Below are 9589 nucleotides of genomic sequence, written 5' to 3' on the forward strand. Positions count from 1 at the left end.
GGGAAGTTCGAAGCTAACAACTCCCAGTGTACTTCATCAGTAAAGTTTTCCAAAATGGTGAGAACCGATACTCACATTTGGAAAAATTAGCTTTAGCCTCACTCGTCTCCTCACGGTGGCTTAGGCAATACTTCTAAAGCCATTTGATCGTGGTATGGACCAACCAACCTATCAGGCAGGTACTCCAAAAAACCGACTTGGCAGGTAGAATGATGACATGGTCGATAGAACTATTTCAGTTTGACATCACCTACCAGCCGAGGAGTGCCATTAAAGCCCAGGAGATGGCCGACTTTTTGGCCAAGATGACCAGCCCTGATACCCACCCACCTACTCAACAGTGGGAGCTCCATGTAGACGGAGCCTCCAATAACGTCTCATGTGGAGCGGAAGTAATCTTAGAAAACCCAGCAGGCTCTTGTACGAACAATCTATAGAGTACGAGTTTCCAGTTTCAAACAACCAAGCCGAGTACAAGGCCATCTTAGCTAGCCTCGCGCTAAATAGGGAGCTTAGAGTCGAAAGGCTGCTAGTCAAGAGTGATTTTTAGGTGGTCACTTCACAGATCAACAGCACCTATCAAGCTCGGGATCCGCTCCTCTAGAAGTACCTAGAGAAGGCCAGACATATGTGCGCTGGCTTTGAAAGCATCATAGTCCAGCATGTCTCTTGGGAAAGAAATGCTAGGGCAGATCTGCTATTGAAGCTGGCTAGCACCAACACCTTAGGAGGAAATCACTCCCTGATCCACGAGGCAGTCAGGGAACCGTTGGTAACCTTGCTGGTGGAGTAGTAAAGGGCCCCGATTAGAGCATGCCCATCCTACAATACTTGGAATAGGGAAACTACCTGATGATGTGTTAGAAAGGAAGCGGGTAAAAAGAGAGGCCGTCAAGTACATGATAATCCAAGGGACTATATGCCGGAAAGGAGTTTTCCAGCTCATCTTAAAATGCCTACACCCCGATCAGATGAATTATGTGCTAAAAGAACACCATTAAGGATGTTGTGGCCATCACATGGGGGAAAAATGCTTGCTATACAGGTTAGGTACTATTGGCCCACAATAACCCAAGAGGCGATGAAACTCGTAAGATCATCTGTGAAGTGCCAAGAGAACGGGGATTTTCACAAGGTCCCGGCGGACGAGTTATCACCTATCACGTCCTCCCGAACTTTTGCAACTTGGGGGATTGACCTCATGGGACCCTTTCTGACAGCGCTACCCCAACTTAGACTCATAACTTGGGGGTAAATTCATGTAGATTTTAGCATGTTTTAATTAGTTTCTAGTAGAATATTATTAGTTTTTAGGCAAAAATCATATTTCTGGACTTTACTATGAGTTTGTGTGTTTTTCTGTGATTTCAGGTACTTTCTGGCTGAAATTGAGGGAGCTGAGCAAAAATCTGAGTTAGGCTGAAAAAGGACTGCTGATGCTGTTGGATCCTGACCTCCCTGCACTCGGAATGGACTTTTTGGAGCTACAGGAGTCCAATTGACGCGCTCTCAATTGGGTTGGAAAGTAGACATCCAGAGCTTTCCAGAAATATATAATAGTCTATACTTTGCGCAAAGATAGACGACGTAAACTGGCGTTTAACGCCAGTTCCATGTTGCAGTCTGGCGTCCAGCGCCAGAAACAGGTTACAAGTTGGAGTCCAACGCCCAAAACACGTTACAACCTGGCGTTCAACTCCAGAAACAGCCCAAGCGCGTGAGAGGCTTAAGTCTCAGCCCCAGCACACACCAAGTGGGCCCCAGAAATGGATTTCTGCACCAATTATCTTAGTTTACTCATATTCTGTAAACCTAGGTTACTAGTTTACTATTTAAACAACTTTTTGAGACTTATTTTGTATCTGATGACGTCTATAGAACTGGATTTTATATTCCTTGGCAGCATGAGTCTCTAAACTCCATTGTTGGGGGTGAGGAGCTCTGCAGCGTCTCGATGAATTAATGCAATTGTTTCTATTTCTCCATTCAAACGTGTGTGTTCCTATCTAAGATGTTCATTCGCGCTTAATTATGAAGAAGGTGATGATCCGTGACACTCATCACCTTCCTCAATCCATGAACGTGTGCCTGACAACCACCTCCGTTCTACATCAGATTGAATGAGCTTCTCTTAGATTCCTTAATCAGAATCTTAGTGGTATAAGCTAGAATTGATGGCGGCCGCTCTTGAGGATCCGAAAAGTCTAAACCTTATATGTGGTATTCCGAGTAGGATTCAAGGATTGAATGGCTGTGACGAGCTTCAAACTCGCGATTGATGGGTGTCAAGACAAGCGCAAAAGGATCAATGGATCCTATTCCAACATGATTGAGAACCAACACCTGATTAGCCGTGCTGTGACAGAGCATTTGGACCGTTTTCACTGAGAGGATGGGAGGTAGCCACTGACAATGGTGACACCCTACATACAGCTTGCCATGGAGGAAACTTTGCACTTTTCCATGGATGGAATATTACATTACAGAAATTCAGAAGACAAAGCATCTCCAAAACTCCAACATATTCTCCATTACTGCATTACAAGTAATTAATTCACGCTCTTTTATTTTTCTAATAATTTAAACTGATAATTTTAATTGAAATCCTGACTAAGAATAATAAAATAAACATAGCTTGCTTCAAACCAATAATCTCCGTGGGATCGACCCTTACTCACGTAAGGTATTACTTGGACGACCCAGTGCACTTGCTAGTTAGTTGTGTGGATTGCAAAAGTGTGATTGCAATTTCGTGCACCACTACTTCACCAAGTGGATCGAGGTAGAAGCCTTGGCTATAATAACAGCGGCCTGGTACGAAAAGTTCTTTTGGAGGCAGATGACCAACCACTTTGGGATACCAGAAGTCGTTATCTCCAACAATGGTACTCAGTTCTCTGATAAGAAGTTTCGAGGTCTCCTCGAGGGACTACGGCTCAGCACTGATCCTCCACCGTCGAACACCCTCAAACCAATGGCTAGGTGGAAGCTGCCAACAACATCATCCTAAAAGGTATCAAAAAGAGGTTGGAACAAAAGAAGGGAGATTGGTCGAAAAAGCTCGGTTTCGTCTTCTGGTCTTACAGCACCTCTCCACAGTTGACAATTGGGGAGACCCCCTTTCGTCTACCCTACGGTACGAAAGCCGTGATTCCTCCTCGGAGCCATTGACCAAGAAGCAGAGCTAGACCTACTGGACGAGGTCGGAGCCTTAGGCCACCTAAGAGAAACAACCTTCAAACAAAAGGGTTTTAAAAGTGGGAGATCTGGTCCTACGACAAAACGACATGGGAACCCGGAATCCTAGAGAAGGAAAGTAGGCTACAAAGTGGGAAGGACCTTATCGAATCCAAGAGACGTACAGAAAGGGAACCTATCCGTTGGAACGAATCGATGGCTCGTGCATTCCTAGAACTTGGAATGTCATCAACCTAAAGAGATTTTACTTGTAAGAATCCGATTTGTGAAGGGTTGATTCTTGATTTTTTATGTCATTTCAATTAATTATTTTGAAATGGGTATTCTTTCCTCACTCCTCGGCCTAAAAGGGACCTATGAGAAAGTTTTGACAAGGCCCAACCAATAAAGTGCTTTGAATAAATTCCCCTTTTGTTTCACAAATATTGAAACCCACAATGATAGACCCTAACACTTTATAAACATTTTTCAATAAGCTACAAAAATGGCACCACGGGCTTGATCAACCTGAAAATCCTGAAAATCACCCATGCAGATATCCAAAATACAGCATTAATAAAGAGTATCAAAAATGGTCTCAACACAAGTCGGCCCCTCGGGTATAATTACAAAAGATGGAAAGTTCTATACATAGCAAAAATAAACAATAAGAGATACTGAAAGCTGCTATGTCGTGTTCTCAATGCTAAGGTCCATGATCTGGCCATAACAAATCGTCTTAAAATCACCAATCTGTGCAATGTCGAAATTGGGGGCCAAGAGAGAGACCTAAGCCTTCAGTGACTCCTCTCTGGCAGAGATGGCCTCCTTCGCATCCCGGACGACCTCTTTGTTTCTCTTGCTTAGGTATCCGCCAAAGCTTTGGCAGCCGTCATCTTCTTCTTGGCCTCCTCTGCCTGACTTTTTGCTTTGACGGCCTCTGACCATAGCAAAGTCTCCTAATCTTTGCGGTGCTGGACCTCGCTAGCAGCTTTCCGACCTAGCTTTTCCACCTTCATTCTGACCTCCTCGGCCGAATCCTTCTCTTGACGAACCTTCGCCAATTCTGTATGGGCTTGACGTATTTTATCGTCCAGAACATGAGGCTGCCCAAGAACGGCTTCCTCTTGTGCACCACGGTGGCCAAGCAAAGTAGGGAGTGATAGACCCACTTCACTTGTGCCGCCAGATCACAATCGGTGAAGAACTCCTTAGTACCTAGTAGCAACTGTTCATCGATAAAAACGGGAGCATCAAAAGATTTCTCCATCACGGATGGAGCCATGATCTCTTTTCCCTTCTCGCCAAGAGCACCATTCCTCTTCTTCTGAGGCGACGGGGTACGATCTCATGAATGTCGTCCTCAAGTTGAGCCTTTGCCGCCTCACGAGAACCCCTAGCATTGGCCCCTGAGGCTGTAGCCGAGTTGGTGGCCTCCTTAGGATAAGGCTGTTCCTTATCCTCTTCCTCGACAAGGAAAACCTCCATTAAATTCTCCATGGTAATGAGGCCACTGACCATGTCAACTGCAAAAAGAAGATTCGTAAGACTGACAAGTGCACAGTAAGAAAAAAAGGTACAAGCAGATAGAAATGTCAAGGCACCTGGTGCGCGGAATTGTGATCACTACAACTTCGCACAACTAACCAGCAAGTGCACTGGGTCGTCCAAGTAATAAACCTTACGCGAGTAAGGGTAGAGATACTTATGTATATCATTGGTGAGAGCTTCAGATAAGCGTATGAAGATGCTTTGTCCCTTCTGTCTCTCTGCTTTCCTACTGTCTTCATCCAATCCTTCCTACTCCCTTCCATGGCAAGCTTATGCAAGGGTTTCACCGTTGTCAGTGGCTACCTCCCATCCTCTCATTGGAAATGTTCAACGCACCCTGTCACGGCACGGCTATCCATCTGTTGGTTCTCAATCAGGCCGGAATAGAATCCAGTGATTCTTTTGCGTCTGTCACTAACGCCCCGCCCTCAGGAGTTTGAAGCACGTCACAGTCATTCAATCATTGAATCCTACTCAGAATACCACAGACAAGGTTAGACCTTTCGGATTCTCTTGAATGCCGCCATCAGTTCTTGCCTATACCACGAAGACTCTGATCTCACGGAATGGCTGGCTCGTTTGTCAGGCGAGCGCTCGGTTGTCAAGCGATCAACCATGCATCATGTATTAGGAATCCAAGAGATATTCACTCAATCTAAGGTAGAACGGAGGTGGTTGTCAGTCACACGTTCATAGGTGAGAATGATGATGAGTGTCACGGATCATCACATTCATCAAGTTGAAGAACAAGTGATATCTTGGAACAAGAACAAGCGGAATTGAATAGAAGAACAATAGTAATTGCATTAATACTCGAGGTACAGCAGAGCTCCACACCTTAATCTATGGTGTGTAGAAACTCCACCGTTGAAAATACATAAGTGATAGTGTGATCATTGGCTTCGGCCCCCAGAGAGGGAACCAGAAGAACCAAGATCTGATCTAAGAACTAGATGTCCGAAGATGATCTAGAGATCTAAAGTGATCAAAAGATGAAAAATACAATAGTAAAAGGTCCTATTTATAGGGAACTAGTAGCTTAAGAATTACAAAGATGAGTAAATGACATAAAAATCCACTTCTGGGCCCACTTGGTGTGTGCTTGGGCTGAGCAATGAAGCATTTTTCGTGTAGAGACTCTTCTTGGAGTTAAACGCCAGCTTTTATGCCAGTTTGGGTGTTTAACTCCCATTTTGGTGCCAGTTCCGGCGTTTAACGCTGAGAATTATGAAGGTGACTTTGAACGCCGGTTTGGGCCATCAAATCTTGGGCAAAGTATGGACTATCATATATTGCTGGAAAGCCCAGGATGTCTATTTTCCAACGCCGTTGAGAGCGCGCCAATTGGGCTTCTGTAGCTCCAGAAAATCTACTTCGAGTGCAGGGAGGTCAGAATCCAACAGAATCTGCAGTCCTTTTCAGTCTCTGAATCAGATTTTTGCTCAGGTCCCTCAATTTCAGCCAGAAAATACCTGAAATCACAGAAAAACACACAAACTCATAGTAAAGTCCAGAAAAGTGAATTTTAACTAAAAACTAATAAAAATATACTAAAAACTCAACTCAAACTACTAAAATCATACTAAAAACAATGCCAAAAAGCGTACAAATTATCCGCTCATCATAGGGAGACCTCTATCCTCTACCTTACCATCGAATCTAACACGATCTTGCTGACTTGGCAAAAATTGGCAGATTAAGAAATTATTGTAAGAGATATGTTGCAAGTACAGTTCTTAACCAATAAAAATTTGCTCATCAATTTAGAAGGGTTGTCACAAAATTAGAATAAAATACTGGGAGTATGAGTCCCAGGTCGTCTCCCAACGAGTTGCAGAAAAATGTGCTATTTTATTAATCAGAGGTTTTCCAAAATGTTTGAGTTTGATAAACAGGAATTTAAATCAGAGAATTTATGTAATTTAAATAAAAACCTTGACCAGGAGAAGATTAATCTGAAGTTCTATCCTTGTTGGATTTCTCTCAAGATTAATTGTTAATTGAAGGTTGTTTCCACTTAGTTATCCTTTACTAAATAAAGGAAAGTCAAGTAAGTTGGAAGTCTACTTCTATTCACAAGTTCTGATCCTTTTCCTTGGGAAGGATTAGCGTTAGTGACTAGAGAGCTAGCCAACAATAAACCCAATTATAATTTAGCTCTTGAGTATTCCAACTCAAGATTCTCCATTTAATCAACTCCCAATCAAGTTAAGAAACTACTCCATTATCATGAATGTAAACTTCACAAAATTAAAAAAAGGGAAATAAAGAAAGACATGATAAACAATAATAAAAAGATCAATTAAAATTAAAAATGGTTCTTGTATTAATAAATTATAAAAATAATCCAATTCTAACTTTGGACAAATTAAGGATATGAAAGAGTAAGCGAAAAGTAAGAAAACAAACTAGAATGATGAAATCTTGGTGGAGGTAATAATTCTTCTCAATATCCCAATCCAAAAAGCAATAAAACAAAATTCTAAGAACTATGAATGTGTAGAGAGAAAACCTAGGAGAGGATTAAAATCAGATCTAAAAACTAAAATTATGCGGAATGAGAGTTGTTTCTAGTCTCTGCATGTACCCTGGCTCTAATCTGCATTTCTAGACCGAGAACTGGGTTAAAACGCGGCCCAAAATTCACGCCAGCAATTTCTGCAAATTCTGCAGATCGCGCACGTCACGCCTCTACGTCGTCCACGCGTTCGCGTCATCCAGTATTTTTCCTTGCCACGCGTGCGCGTCGTCCACACATTCGTGTCACTCGTGCAGGTTCTAATCCACACGCTTGCATCAGGCACGCATTCATGCCACTGTTATTTTCTCTAATTCGCGCGGAGGCGTGAGCCATGCGTCCGTGTCGCTTCTCGCTGGTCATCTCCTTAATTTCTTGTGTTCCTTCTATTTTTGCAAGCTTCCTCTCCATTCTCTAAGCCATTCTTGCCCTATGAAGCCTGAAACACTTAACACACAGATCACGACATCAAATGGTATAAAGGAGAATAAAAATATACAATTAAAAGATCTTTAGGAAGCAAGTTTTCAATCATAGAACAATTTTGGGAAGGAATTGTAAATACATGCAAATCATATGAATAAGTGGGTGCAGACTTGATAAAACCACACAATTAAACACAATATAAATCATAAAGTAATGGTTTATCAACCTTCCCACACTTAAACATTTGCATGTCCTCATGCTTAGTTGAAGGAGATAAATATGAATGAATAGGGACATGTAAGACTCATGTAATACAATGCAACCTATATATATATATATATATATATATATATTTGAATGCAACTATATGATTCTTGTCCACTTGGTTAAAAGTAAGTAAGCTCTTTAAGACAATCATAAATCAAATTCCACCAATTCAATTTATACAGTAAGAATAGATAAAAGTGCAAGAAGATAGCTCATGAAAGCAGGGAACATAGTATTTAAGCATTGAACCCTCACTGATGATGTATGTGCACTCTAGTCTCTCAAGTGTATAGGGTAATCACTCTACTCTTCTCTAATCATGCATTCTAAATTTTGTTCTACACCTAACCAATCAACAACATTTAATGTACCAATGCAAACATCATGAGGTCTTTTCTAGGTTGTAATGGGGCTAAGGTAAGGGTAAGGGTATATATGGCCAAGTGAGCTTATAAATTGAATCTTTAATTAACCTGAGCTTTCACATATCATATATATATTCTATATAACTTCAAATTTCATACCTAGCTACCCAAAATTTCACCTTTACATTCCATGCTCATGTATTAACTTTTATTTTAATTTTATCACATATGCATTGATCTTTGACCCTTAACTTAGCATTGGGGTAATTTTGTCCCCTTATTTATTTATTGAATATTTTTGGATTTTTTTTAACATGAAAATAAATATAGCTTATCAATGCACATAGATTTTTAATTTTTCTTATAGTTTCACATGAGTAGGTACCCAAATTTCCATTATGTTATCATAACACATTCCCTTATTAACCTTTGTTCCCACAATCTTCCCATACTCAATTAACACACAACTCTATCTTAAGCTAACCAAAGATTCAATTAGGATATTTAATTATTTTTTCGCTTAAGATTAGTAATGTGGCAAAATATAGAACAGATGTGATTTAAAGGCTCAAAATGACTAACAAAGGTAATTTAAAGAGTAGGCTTATTTGGGATAAGAGAGCTAAACAAATAATGGCCTCAATCATATGCGAGCATATAACATATTAAACATTGGACATATAGGATGAAACAAAATATAGATTACAATCATAGAGAAGTAAACACAAAAGAATAAAATATTTATGGTTAAATAATGTAACCATGTATTTAGGCTCAAAGTCTCACGGGTTGTGTGTTCTTGGCTTTTTAAACTATGTTCCAGATACAACTTCAAGCAAATTTAACATAAAAGTTTTGATTTAAATTAGTGAAATTTTTTTCAAAAAAATAGGGTCTTAGAAGAAACTTATTATCTTTTCAATCAAGTAGAACATGCATGCAATTAACCTATTACTATGCAATCTATCATATTCAACAAAAGAAAAACTAACTAAATATCCTATTCTATTACCTCCGGAAGTCAGGTACTGACCGACCTCCCCACACTTAAAGCTTTGCACCATCCTCGGTGCCATCTGTCAGGAACAAGGGAGGGCTGATAGCAGTATCTCCACCATCGAGATCGTCATGACTCCCCGTGTTGGTGAAGGAGGTGGAGTCCAGGGTGTCTGGGTCTGTCTTAGGTCTGTGGTTACCTGTGAGTAACTCCTTGAGGTATTTAAAAGGGTGCTGGTTGCAGCGCTCTCATAGCTTTGCTTTCTGTTCTTGCTGGTCCAACCTCTCC

The sequence above is a fragment of the Arachis stenosperma genome, chromosome 1, assembly GCF_014773155.1.
Source record: "Arachis stenosperma cultivar V10309 chromosome 1, arast.V10309.gnm1.PFL2, whole genome shotgun sequence".
Lineage (NCBI taxonomy): Eukaryota > Viridiplantae > Streptophyta > Magnoliopsida > Fabales > Fabaceae > Arachis > Arachis stenosperma.